The sequence below is a fragment of the Rutidosis leptorrhynchoides genome, chromosome 2, assembly GCF_046630445.1.
Source record: "Rutidosis leptorrhynchoides isolate AG116_Rl617_1_P2 chromosome 2, CSIRO_AGI_Rlap_v1, whole genome shotgun sequence".
In the NCBI taxonomy this organism is placed as follows: domain Eukaryota; kingdom Viridiplantae; phylum Streptophyta; class Magnoliopsida; order Asterales; family Asteraceae; genus Rutidosis; species Rutidosis leptorrhynchoides.
In genome coordinates this window covers 182,791,617-182,805,900 of record NC_092334.1, presented here as the reverse complement: position 1 = coordinate 182,805,900, position 14,284 = coordinate 182,791,617, and positions in this window count along the sequence as shown.

Sequence of the window (14,284 nt, the reverse complement as noted above, 5' to 3'; positions counted from 1 at the left end):
AATGTGTTCTGAAAAGGAGGAGATGCAGAACTATATCCTATACCCTTGCCCTTGGAGTCATTAAGTTCCACCATTAATGCATTCCACTGCGACGCACTTGCCCAACATTTTATTTTGATTGAAATTGCCTCTAAATCAGCTTTAACGTATTCATTTTCTTTCTTTAGTTCATTAATTGTGTCAATAAATTTAATTAAAGCTTGATTTATAGCAAAGTTATAACATTTAAGATCCTGAAGTTGTTTTTTATAAACTTTGATCTGCTCTTTCAATGCATTTTCAACCTTAGTGGTCACATGGTCAGCATGCCATTTTTCTTTCATCTCCTCATATGCCTTTGTTAAATTATCTATTGTTACCTTAGATTCAGCACATTTAACACATTCAATAACAGTAGATGGATCAGAAGATACCCGTTGAGCGTTATTTGATGAGGAAGTTTCAGCCATAAATGCAAAGTAATCTATCTTCTTCCCATCATCGAGCTCATCTTCTGATTCTGATGAGTCTGTAAGAAACTCTGATGTATCAGCATGTTTACCCAAATGAATCTGCTCAAGTCTGTCCCAAATATCCTTAGCTCTTGTCAAACTGGAAACCTTTTCAAGATCACTTTCTGATAAACACATCTTCAGTAAGTCTACTGCTTGCTTGTTCAATGCTTCAAAATCAGATTGATCCACTCCAGTATGATCAGCTTTATCTTCAACCTCTGATTCTGAATTCTCGTCCGAATCATCAACATCTGACCTTACACTCTCAAGATCTGAACCTTCACCCATAAGAACTAACAATTCCAATTCATCAGTAAACATTTTACCCCATTTATCTAGTTCCTTGTCAGCATCAACCAATGTATCTTCACTCTGATTAGCTTCTAGACTTTCTTCAAACCCTGAGGTATCACCATAGTTATCCTTCCAGCTGTTGAAGTAGTAGTCCTCTGACGATGTTGGTGAAATACTTCGAGATTCAGGTGTACGAGGAACTGAATCACGTGCCTTCTTGAATTTATCTTTAACCATCTTCTGAATCTTCTCTCTCCGAATTGTTCGTGAAAACTCTTCAGCTCTTTCAGAACGAGCAGTTAGCTTCTCAATTATACTTTGACCGATGACACAGTCTTCTTTTACTTCAGTAATCTTGGCCATGTTAGCTTTAGGTTGTTCATCAACATTCAATTTGATAGACCAATCATCATCGTCTCCATGAATGACAACTAAAGATTTGTACGGACCTTCAGCTATTTCAGCTTCATTTACTTTATCAGTAATGTAAATCTCATGCTTTGTAGTTTGATTCTGAGAACTGTAGTTCTGATTCTTGGACGGATTACGATTACCCTGCTTCTTCTGTTTTGTGAACTGTCTTGAAAAATGACCTAATTCTCCACAGTTGTAACAAGTAACAGAATTCATATCAAAACCCAATTTTGTATCTTTGGTTAGACTGATTGGTTTTCCAGTTCGCTCTTCGTAATCTCTAGCCCGTCTTACAAGATTTGCCATACCCCACATAATATCCATCTTTTTTGCTTCATCTTTATCAAGTTGATGATAATCTTCTGTTGTTAGATGAATGTTACACACACAACCATCAAGATAACTATCATAAGAATTAACAAGGCTTGACAGCAAAGCTATATCTTCATTAATCTTTTCTTTTCCAGCTTTCTTCAAGTTCTCCATCTTAAGTGCAGACAGAACATCTGATGCAGTCGGTGTAGATGACTCTATAGTATTTGAAGTAGGCTGTGATTGAGTATTGAGAGAACATGGTGAAACTTGTGGTGGATATGAAGGTTGTTGAAAAGGTGCACTGCTAACATTTAAACCATACATATTCTGATTGTTCGTAACAAAAGCTGTTTGAAATGGTGCATGAGCTGACTTAGGCGGTGTGTAACCATTTGGACAATACATTTTCGTGTCTTGAACTTGTTTAGACCTCTTGACCTTGTTTAACAATTCTAGTTCTTCTTCCTGAAGTCTTGCAATAAACGAGTTCACTGTAGCAGTAGCAAGTTCTCCACTAGTTTTCATAGTTAATACGAAACCATTCCATTCTAAAGGTAATGCTCCAGCTAGACATGTTACTTTGTCTTTTTCAGCAATGGTCACATCATGCTTGCGTAGTTCAGCTAGCAAATGACGATATCTTTTAACCAATTCTATAATAGACTCTCCAACTTGCCAGTGAAAACGATCAAACTCAGCATTCAATTCCAAACCTTTTCTAGTTCTGTAAGATGTATTTCCTTCGTTAAAAGTACGAAGTGCTTCCCAAATCATGAATGAGTTATCATGACATAGAAATTGATGGAAAATCGGACCATCAAGAGCACTTGTCAAGTTACAGTACATCTTCTTTTCCAAGTTATACTCTTCATGTTCTTCCGAAGGCATGTTATGTAATGTATACAATTCATTTGTAACAGGTGAACGTGGCCATTAAAATTCGGTTTCAATGTACTTCCAAAGCTTCATGTCCTGACCATCAGACCAAATCTTAAATCTCGACTTCCAAGTAGAATAGTTATCCATATTCATTAACCTCGGACATTTCGTACCACTTCCTGATTCACTCTCAGCAAGGAGCAGTTGTTGAGTCATATTCGTAATGCTCTGAACTAACGGTGCAGCCAACGTGTAATCGTTTGAATTAAACATCTTGAAAACTTTTACCAAAGGTAAACCGTGCGGTTCAGGATATCAACCGTACGTGTGACAAACTCAAGTGTACGTGTCACTACTCAATTGTGCGTGTCACAAATCAATCGTACGTGTCACAACTCAATCAAAAGAACCAATCACTAAGTCTCAAATGTGCGAGTGATGATCACGCGTGTGATTACTCGTACGTTTCACAGTCAACCGCTTGATCACCCTTGTGATCAGACTGTTGTTACTTAACCTCAAAAGGTTATGCTAAACCGTGCGTGTGAGTTCACGAGTTACAGTCAACTGTCTGGTCAACCGTACGTGTGATCAAAATCTTTGACCCACTCGTGTGAGCTGTTGTTCAACTCAAATCACCCAAAAACCCTAGAAATTGATGTTAAACCTCAATTTTTTTGTCCACAAGTTGGATTAGCACTAAACTAACATAAACACACTCTCTAATGACAATTACAAACGTAAAAATGATTACTTTTTGATTAAAATCACTTTTAACTCAAAAACCCAAAATAAAAAACTCATTAATCACCAAAAATCACTAGTTGATGTTGAAATCACAACTTGGCTCTGATACCAATGATGAAACATGACTAGGAACTTCGAAATCAACAAGTTTAACTCACACAAAGGCGAAATTAGTGAATCAAACCATAACTAGTGAATGAGGAGCTTTTTGGGATTAAATTAGTCAAACCACAACAAGGATTGTGTGATTAGATTAATGCCTAGAGCTATTATTCACTACTGGAGTGATTTGGGTTGAGAGAGAATCGGATTAGGGTTACCAGATCTGAGTGGTGTGTGTGTGTGTGAGGCTCAACCTAAAATGAAGAACATAACACTTATATACCTCTGCTGTTGACTCACCCGTACGAGTCATCCATCACACGTACGAGTTGGCTTTATCAGCCGTACAGGTGATCACTCACTCGTGTCTCCTCATTTAGGTTATAATTGTGATTACCCCAGCATCAACCGTGCGTATGAGCCTGTCAGCGTACGAGTGAGACTTCACTCGCACGTCTGACTAAGTCTAACATAGTCAAACATCCATATCGCGTTCTTACAGTACTTGTAACCACATACAAACACAGATAGGATAATAACGAGCGATCATGGTATCCCATAAACTGAAGTACCTGTAATATATGTAGGTTAGATGTATAGGGACTTATATAAAATGCATCAACAGGGTACATGATGACGTTTTGGTCTGTGAATCATCACATTCCATTAAAAACTCAGCATGACTTACTATAATATAATCACGTTGATCAAGTGTCATTATATTATACTAACTCATGTTTCAGTTCCCAACACTACTTCTAAAACATTCATACTTTAAACTCGAAGGTTTCAGAATTTAGAAACTAAAATAGTTTCTTTTATGATATAACATAGATAGCGTGAAGAGGTAAATGATTTCGGATAACAATAGTTATGAAGGTATCTTCAGAAATATCAAAGATATTTATAATGAAAGATACGATGATATCTTAGAATATCTTAGATCAGAGGATGATGAAGAATATTGTCCGCAAGGGTTTTAGAGTAAGGAGTAAGGTATTCATTAATGACTTCAGCAGATACTGAATCATTTGGATTCTTTGAAGGCAGGTTTAGTCTTTGTGATTTGTCCACAGCCTCCTTCATACTTTGCTCAATCCGTTTTCTAGTTCCAAACCTTCTATTTTTCTGAGCTTTGCCAACACACTATTCTTTATCATCAAACTTTTTACTGTTAAGGTCATTTATAGCATTTCGAGAACTATTTTGCAGTTCGGGGTGTTTTTCAGAAACTTCACATTCGAAGTATGTAAGTCCGTTATATGTACACATATAACTGTTGGCATAGACATGCTGCGAGCTTTCAAAAAACAGATTGCTAATTCCCAATGATTGGTATGGCAATTCTCGTTACAAGATGTAGACGAATAAATGATGGGGTTTTGATAAATATAATAATTTTTTGGAAAAATGAAAGATCAGTGGAGTTGTTGGTAAGTTTATTGCTAATGTGGTGGAACATAAATGGTTCCCCGGTAATGATGGCGAAAGGGAAACGTATATATTGAGGTTATAATAAGATGTTTCAACTAAAAAGTCGAAGTTGACTTGCTGGAGCTGTGACAAAACTGGCTACTTTGAAAAGGAATCACAAAGTTATTTTTGCTAATAAATGCTAAAGGGTCTGACATGGATACGTGTTAAATTATGACTCTGGTTTCGAGAGCTTTTCAGGTGCAAGACTGTGGTTAATATGTGGTTGGATCATCATCTCGATTGTTCATTATTTGAAGTGTCTTCGGGAATTTTGAAGGGTTTGAACACAGATTGTAATCGTTAATATACATATGATGTTCTAACATAGTTTTGAAGTCAAAGTATCGTTTGTGAAAGATGTAAGGATCTAAGAGTGATAATTTTGGTCATATCACGAGAAGAATTCTGAGATTTCAAAATCAGAATATGTAATTAAATTTTGAATGAGTGTGGTTGTTTTGATTTCTATAAAAGAATGTATATTGTTGTGAAAGTAGGGAGTATAATTGATGATTGCGGAATCAGATTCGAAGAATGTAACATATTAATTGTGAATTTATATATCTCTCGGGTATTACCTACATGTTAAAAAAATTTAACAAGTAACATTTTTGTACACATGAATTTTATTACAGTCTCTATGAAAATATATATGTATGTATATTTTCTTCAGATGTAATGTAGATTTAATGAGTTAATATTAAATTAAACTCATTAGATTTTTGGCTGGAATTAGAAATGAATAATCTCTAAAACATTAGTGATTATATAATATTCACGGAGTGTTTCCTCAATATGATTGAAATTATGAATCAATACTTCATTATTTGTTGATGCATGATGTGGGTATTTGTGGAATTCTTGTGAACTTCGCAAGATACTAATGACGTTGTTTGAAAAGTTTCGAGCACATCGATGATGAAAGTGTAAAATCAAACATATATTTGAATAATACACTTGATTTATTATGAAATAGAATTCATTGAATTGAAACAGAGATTGTAGTTAACAATGGTTAAGTTGTTGACGAAGGATGTACATCATAGCATATTAGTAATATGAATTAAACCGAGTAGTATCTACCCTTTTTCAACTCATACATAATAGCTTAGTACGAAAAGATTTATGATGATTTAAAGATTTATATATATAAGATATTCATATATATCATTCAGTGGAAATGAGTTAATACTTCATAAATCATTGATTTGACATACTTGTGGTTGATTTGTAATGATGTCTACGGTAATTCTTGAACTGGCAGAGCTTGTGATGTTACGGGTGCTGCTGATTCTAACGATGCTGACGGCACTGACCGTGCGGGTGATGCTACGATACTGTTGATGCTGTTGTTAAAACAAGTCTAGCTTGTAAATCACACACCATTCTTTTTAGAGTTTCTACTCTTCCTTTTATCATTTTGGTTCACTCATTTGATTTATGGTTAGGGCTAGAATAGATAATTTCTAAAATTTTAGAGATTACATAATCGCCGCAAAGATATCTCTTCAATGAAGTTATAAATAAATATTTCATCGTTTGTTTTTGTTGATATTCTTTGATATTTACAGGGCGTATGACGTTGTTGCTTGAGGTATAGATTGTGATGTTGGGGTGTGGGATGCGGATGTTGCTGTTGGTGGTGGTGATGGTAATGTTAATGTTGCTGATGGTGGTACTGTTGGTACCAGTGATGTTGTTGAAGCTGGTACGTTTTGTACCATATTTTTCAAAGCCACCACCCGAGCGCGAAGCTCGTTGACTTCTATTACACCAGGGTGATTGTCGGTTCGGACGAGCGGATAAATAAAATCTAGAATTTTATGTAGTATATAATCGTGACGAGATACTCTGGAAATGAGAGAGAAAATGGTGTTTTGGACAGGTTCGCCGGTACGTGCTTCAGGTTCTTTGCCAAGAGGACAATGTGGTGGATGAAAAGGATCACCTTCTTCTTGTCTCCAATGATTGAGGAGGCTACAAACTCATCTCCAATTCATCCAGAATAGATGATGGTTGATTGGTTGATCCATTCCGGTCACACTGCTTTCGGAGCTCGAGTGAAACTCTATATCGGAATCCGATGAACTTGAACTAGTGACGAGTTCCATTTCGTACGATTGAATAAAAGATTTTTCGATATGAAATGATTTTCGGCTATCGGATGGTATTCTAATTACATAGAATATCCATATATATAGAACAAAAGATTTCGTAGATTACGGATGTAGTGACCCAAACTTTTCCATGTTTATATATATTAAATGAAATTGATATTTACATGATTAAGTGTTTCCAACATGTTAAGTAATCAAACTTGTTAAGACTTGATTAATTGAAATAGGTTTCATATAGATAATTGACCACCCAAGTTGACCGGTGATTCACGAACGTTAAAACTTGTAAAAAATATATGATGACATATATATGATTATATATATAGTTAACATGATATTATGATAAGTAAGTATCTCATTAGGTATTTTAACAATGACTTATATACATAAAATTGAGTTTATTGAATTAAGAAACTCGAAACGATATATATAACGATTATCGTTATAACAACGTCTTACTAAATACATATGAATCATATTAAGATATCAATACACTATGTTTAATCATGATAAATGATAAGTAAACATGTCATTAAGTGTATTAACAATGAACTATATATGTAAAAACAAGACTACTAACTTAATGATTTTGAAACGAGACACATATGTAACGATTATCGTTGTAACAACATTTAACTGTATATATATCATACTAAGATATATTAATATATCACAATATCATGATAATGTAATAATTTAACATCTCTTTAGATATAATAAACAATGGGTTAACAACATTTAACAAGATCGTTAACCTAAAGGTTTCAAAACAATATTTACATGTAACGACTAACGATGACTTAACGACCCAGTTAAAATGTATATACATGTAGTGTTTTAATATGTATTTATACACTTTTGAAAGACTTCAAGACACTTATCAAAATACTTCTACTTAACAAAAATGCTTACAATTACATCCTCGTTCAGTTTCATCAACAATTTTACTCGTATGCACCCGTATTCATACTCGTACAATACACAGCATTTAGATGTATGTACTATTGGTATATACACTCTAATGATAAGCTCTTAGCAGCCCATGTAAGTCACCTAACACATGTGGGAACCATCATTTGGCAACTAGCATGAAATATCTCATAAAATTACAAAAATATGAGTAATCATTCATGACTTATTTACATGAAAACAAAATTACATATCCTTTATATCTAATCCATATACCAACGACCAAAAACACCTACAAACACTTTCAATCTTCAATTTTCTTCATCTAATTGATCTCTCTCAAGTTCCATCTTCAAGTTCTAAGTGTTCTTCATAAATTCTACAAGTTCTAGTTTCATAAAATCAAGAATACTTCCAAGTTTACTAGCTCACTTCCAATCTTGTAAAGTGATCATCCAACCTCAAGAAATCCTTATTGTTTACAGTATGATATCATTCTAAATTAAGGTAATATTCATATACAAACTTTGATTCAATTCCTATAACTATAACTATCTTAATTCGAGTGATAATCTTACTTGAACTTGTTTTCGTGTCATGATTCTACTTCAAGAACTTTCAAGCCATCCAAGATCCTTTGAAGCTAGATCATTTCTTATCACTTCCAGTAGGTTTACCTACTAAACTTGAGGTAGTAATGATGTTCATAACATCATTCGATTCATACATATAAAACTATCTTATTCGAAGATTTGAACATGTAATCACTAGAACATAGTTTAGTTAATTCTAAACTTGTTCTCAAACAAAAGTTAATCCTTCTAACTTGACTTTTAAAATCAACTAAACACATGTTCTATATCTATATGATATGCTAACTTAATGATTTAAAACCGGAAAACACGAAAAACACCGTAAAACCGGATATACGCTGTCGTAGTAACACCGTGGGCTGTTTTGGGTTAGTTAATTAAAAACTATGTTAAACTTTGATTTAAAAGTTGTTCTTCTGGAAAAATGATTTTTCTTATGAACATGAAACTGTATCCAAAAATCATGGTTAAACTCAAAGTGGAAGTATGTTTTCTAAAATGGTCATCTAGACGTCGTTCTTTCGACTGAAATGACTACCTTTACAAAAATGACTTGTAACTTATATTTCCGACTATAAACCTATATTTTTCTGTTTATATTCATAAAATAGAGTTCAATATGAAACCATGGCAATTTGATTCACTCAAAACGGATTTAAAATGAAGAAGTTATGGGTAAAACAAGATTGGATATTTTTTGATTGTTGTAGCTACGGGAAATATTGTAACAATTCTATACAAATCATATCCTAGCTAACTTATATTATATTATACATGTATTCTAATATATTATGTAATCTTGGGATACCATAGACACGTATGCAAATGTTTTGACATATCATATCGACCCACGTATATATATTATTTGGAACAACCATAGACACCCTATATGCAGTAATGTTGGAGTTAACTATACAGGGTTGAGGTTGATTCCAAAAATATATATACTTTGAGTTGTGATCTAGCCTGAGACGTGTATACACTGGGTCATGGATTGATTCAAGATAATATATATCGATTTATTTCTGTACATCTAACTGTGGACAACTAGTTTTAGGTTACTAACGAGGACAGCTGACTTAATAAACTTAAAACAGTAAAACGTATTCAAAATGTTATAAATATATTTTGAACATACTTTGATATTTATGTACATATTTGTTATAGGTTCGTAAATCGACCAGTGGTCAAGTCTTACTTCCCGACGAAGTAAAAATCTGTGAAAGTGAGTTATAGTCCCACTTTTAAAATCTAATATTTTGGGATGAGAATACATGCAGTTTTATAAATGTTTTACAAAATAGACACAAGTAATTGAAACTACATTATATGGGTGAATGATTGAAGTCGAATATGCCCCTTTTGCTTGGTAACCTAAGAATTAGTAAACCGATCTACTAATTGACGCGAATCCTAAAGATAGATCTATTGGGCCTAACGAACCCCATCCAAAGTACCGGATGCTTTAGTACTTCGAATTCGTTTATATCATGTCCGAAGGATTTCCCGGAATAATAGGGGATATTCTTATATGCATCTTGTTAATGTCGGTTACCAAGTGTTCACCATATGAATGAATTTTATCTCTATGTATGGGATGTATATTGAAATATGAAATCTTGTGGTCTATTATTATGATTTGATGATATATAGGTTAAACCTATAACTCACTAACATTTTTGTTGACGTTTTAAGCATGTTTATTCTCAAGTGATTATTAAGAGCTTCCGCTGTTGCATACTAAAATAAGAACAAGATTTGGAGTCCATGCTTGTATGATATTATGTAAAAACTGCATTCAAGAAACTTATTTTTGATGTAATATATTCTTATTGTAAACCATTATGTAATGGTCGTGTGTAAACGGTATATTTTAGATTATCATTATTTTATAATATACGTAATGCTTTTTAAACCTTTATAGATAAAATAAAGGTTATGGTTGTTTTAAAAATGAATGCAGTCTTTGAAAAACGTCTCATATAGAGGTCAAAACCTCGCGACGAAATCAATTAATATGGAACGTTTATAATCAATATGAATGGGACATTTCAGTTGGTATCCGAGCGTTCGTCTTAGAGAACCATAAAATTGCATTAGTGTGTCTTACCGAGTTTGTTAGGATGCATTAGTGAGTCTGGACTTCGACCGTGTTTTTCTTCAAAAACGATTGCTTAACATTTTTTTGTTGGAAACTATATATTATTAACATGTAAATATTATGTGATATATTAATCTCTTAACGTGTTTGATATTGTGTGATAGATGTCTACCTCTAGTAAAAATCCCATTGATTCACCTAATAATAATGAAGAGTCAAATATATTTTGGGAAGATTCACAAATTCCCGAAGAGGAACCGGAAGAGGAGGAACCGGAAGAGGAGGAACCGGAAGAAGAGGAACCAGAAGAGGAGGAATCGGAAGAGGAGGAACCAGAAGAAGAAGAGGTTTCGGAGGAAGAAATATTGATATCTATAGTAAATCAATTAAATAAAAGAAAATCCTCAACCAACGGACCAAAGTTAATAATGGTCAATGGTGTTTCCGCCGAGGAAGCAAAATATTGGGAAGATTACCAATTTTCCGATGAATCGAATCCCGATGAGGATTCCGATGATGTTATAGAAATTACCTCGAACCAATTTAATAAAGTGAAAGAAAATAATAAGGGAAAAGGTATAAAAATAGAGAAACCCGATTCCAACCCCGATGAACTTTATATGTATCGGCAACATCCGTATTTCCTAAAATGTAACAATGACCCGGGAACCTCTAAACCACCAGGTTTTCTAAACCATTATGGAAAACGACGGCTCGTATTATAGGAACACCATATATTCCTAGAAAATTAGGAAAACGAACCAAGTCCGAAGAAGAAGAAACCAGTGATTCAGATTAGAGGGTTGTAATCATGTTGTGTATTATATGTATTGTAGTATGCTTGTACTTTTATGTTCTATGTAAAAAATTGCTTGTATTGTTTGTTAATTATCTTTTACGAATCTAATCCTTGTCTATTTTACAGTATAAAAACAAAATGGACGTTAAGGGTAGACAACCGAATATTTTAGAAGACCTACCAGAGGATATGATTGAGGAAATCTTGTCTAGAGTCGGTCAGAATTCATCAGCACATTTAGTTATGGCGAAATTAACTTGTCAAACATTTGAAAGACTTTCCAGAAATGCCTTAGTTTATAAAAGGCTTTCCTTTGATAGGTGAGGTATATCACATTGGGGAGACCGTAAGTTACGCCGTGGTTTCTTTAAAGCATTAAATGCGGGGAACCCAAATGCAATTTTACGCTACGGGTTAAGAACCTATTTTGACTCAACATATCCCAACATAGAATTTCGTGAATTAGAAAGAGCTTCTAACATGCAACATAAAGAAGCATGTTATGCTTACAGTTTAGGGATGTTCACTTCTTACCAAAGTGAGAAAAAGAACATCGGATTGCAACTTTTAAATAAAACCTTCCCACAAGTGATGGATTCAGTAGTTGGGGTGAGAAACAAGGTTTTTAGATTATTACGGGGCTGTTGGACATTACGAAACCCTCGTCCTTTTGATGACATTACAACATGCTGCCTAGCCAATGGTCATAACGGTTATTTTCCACAAGACCAAGGATGGGAAGTTGTCTTAATAAAACCAGAATGCATGACTTGTTTCTGGACTTATGAATTACGTGTCTTTATTTCCTTTGCTGAACAACTTGCGTATTAACTAGATTTATCTTTAAAACTGTCCTGTATCATAGTGTACTATATTTCAAGCTATATGTAATATAGCGAAGTTGTAAGTTTGAAAAATATTTGTATGTGATATATTATTATAATCAGTTTTTCATATGGAATTGTAGTAGTTGAATTGTATATTAGCTAATAAGTATGAACTTAACAGGTAGGTAGTAACCGAATTTAAACTTATAAAACGCTAATATGAAGAAAAAGCTTTTATAAATGAGTTCATATTATGCTACGAAATACTATTGACTACTCTTAATATTCTGTATGATTAACTAGAATTAAGTTGGCTATTTTGAAGGAAATGGCACCGACTACTCGACACACCATGAATATGAGCGAAGAGGAATTTCGTACCTTTCTTGCTGCAAACATAGCAGCAGTACAGGCTGCGTTACATACCAACAATAACTCTGAATCTAGCAATGCAGCTAACGGCGCAAGAAATCGTGTAGGATGCTCCTACAAAGAATTCACTGCCTGCAAACCTTTGAAATTTGATGGAATCGAAGGACCAATTGGATTGAAACGGTGGACCGAGAAAGTTGAATCGGTGTTTGCCATAAGTAAGTGTACTGAAAAGGACAAAGTTAAGTACGCTACGCATACCTTCACAGGTACTGCGTTAACATGGTGGAACACCTATCTTGAATAGGTAGCACAAAATGCTGCTTACGCACTACCGTGGTCGGCATTCAAGCAATTGATGAACGAGCAGTACCGTCCTAGAAGCGAAGTCAATAAACTCAAGGCAGAACTTAGAGAGTTATGAACACAAGGGTTCGACGTTACCAAATATGAACGACAATTCACAGAGTTGTGCCTACTGTGTCCGGGAGCATTCGAAGATGAAGAAGAGAAGATCGACGCGTTTGTAAAAGGTTACCAGTAAGGATTCAAGAAGATGTGAGTTCACACGAGCCCGCTTCTATACAGAAGGCAAGTCGAATGGCTCATAAACTCATAAATCAGATTGAGGGAAGAATTAAAGAGCAGGAGGCCGAAGAAGCCAACAAGAAACAACTCAAGAGGAAATGGGAGGAAAACAGTGACAAGAGTCACCAGTACAACAACAACAACAATTACAACCACAATCGCAACAACTATCCCAACAACCGCAACAACAACCGCAACAATAATCGCAACAATAACCGCAATCCTAACAATAACTATAACAAACATCCCAACAACAACAACAACTACAACAACCGTTTCAACAACCATAACAATCCCAACAACAACCTCAATAACAACAACGATAACAAAAACCAAAAACAGCCATGTCATAGGTGTGAAGAAAATCATCAGGGGTTTTGCACGACATTTTGCAACAGGTGTAAAAGAAATGGTCATAGCGTGACAAAGTTTGAGGTCTACGGACCAAAGTTTAACAGAACTAAAGGAACAAATAATGTCGGAACAAGTAATGCATAAACGAATAGTGTCAGAGCAAGTAATACCAACGCTGTTTGTTATAAATGTGGAAAACCTGGCCACATTATTAGAAATCGCCCAAATCAGGGGAATACTAATGGGCAGGGCCATGGAAGAGTTTTCAATTTTAATGCGGCAGAAGCACAGGAAGACCCGGAGCTTGTTACGGGTACGTTTCTTATTGACGATAAATCAGCTTATGTTTTATTTGATTCGGGTGCGGATAGAAGCTATATGAGTAGAGAATTTTGTGCTAAATTAAGTTGCCCATTAACGCCTTTGGATAGTAAATTTTTACTCGAATTAGCAAACGATAAATTAATTTCAGCAGATAATATATGTCGGGAGAGAGAAATTAAACTGGAGGATGAAATGTTTAAAATTGATTTAATACCAGTTGAGTTAGGAAGTTTTGATGTAATAATTGGCATGGACTGGTTGAAAAATGTGAGAGCAGAGGTCGTTTGTTACAAAAATGCGATTCGCATTATGCGTGAAAAAGGAAAACCTTTAATGATGTACGGAGAAAAGAACAACGCGAAATTAAGTCTTATTAGTAGTTTGAAGGCGTAAAAACTAATAAGAAAAGGTTGTTACATCATTCTAGCACACATCGAGAAAGTTAAACCTGAAGAAAAGAACATCAATAATGTTCCCGTCGTAAAAGAATTTCCTGATGTATTTCCGAAATAATTACCGGGACTACCTCCACACCGATCCGTTGAATTTCAAATAGACCTTGTACCGGGAGCTGTACCA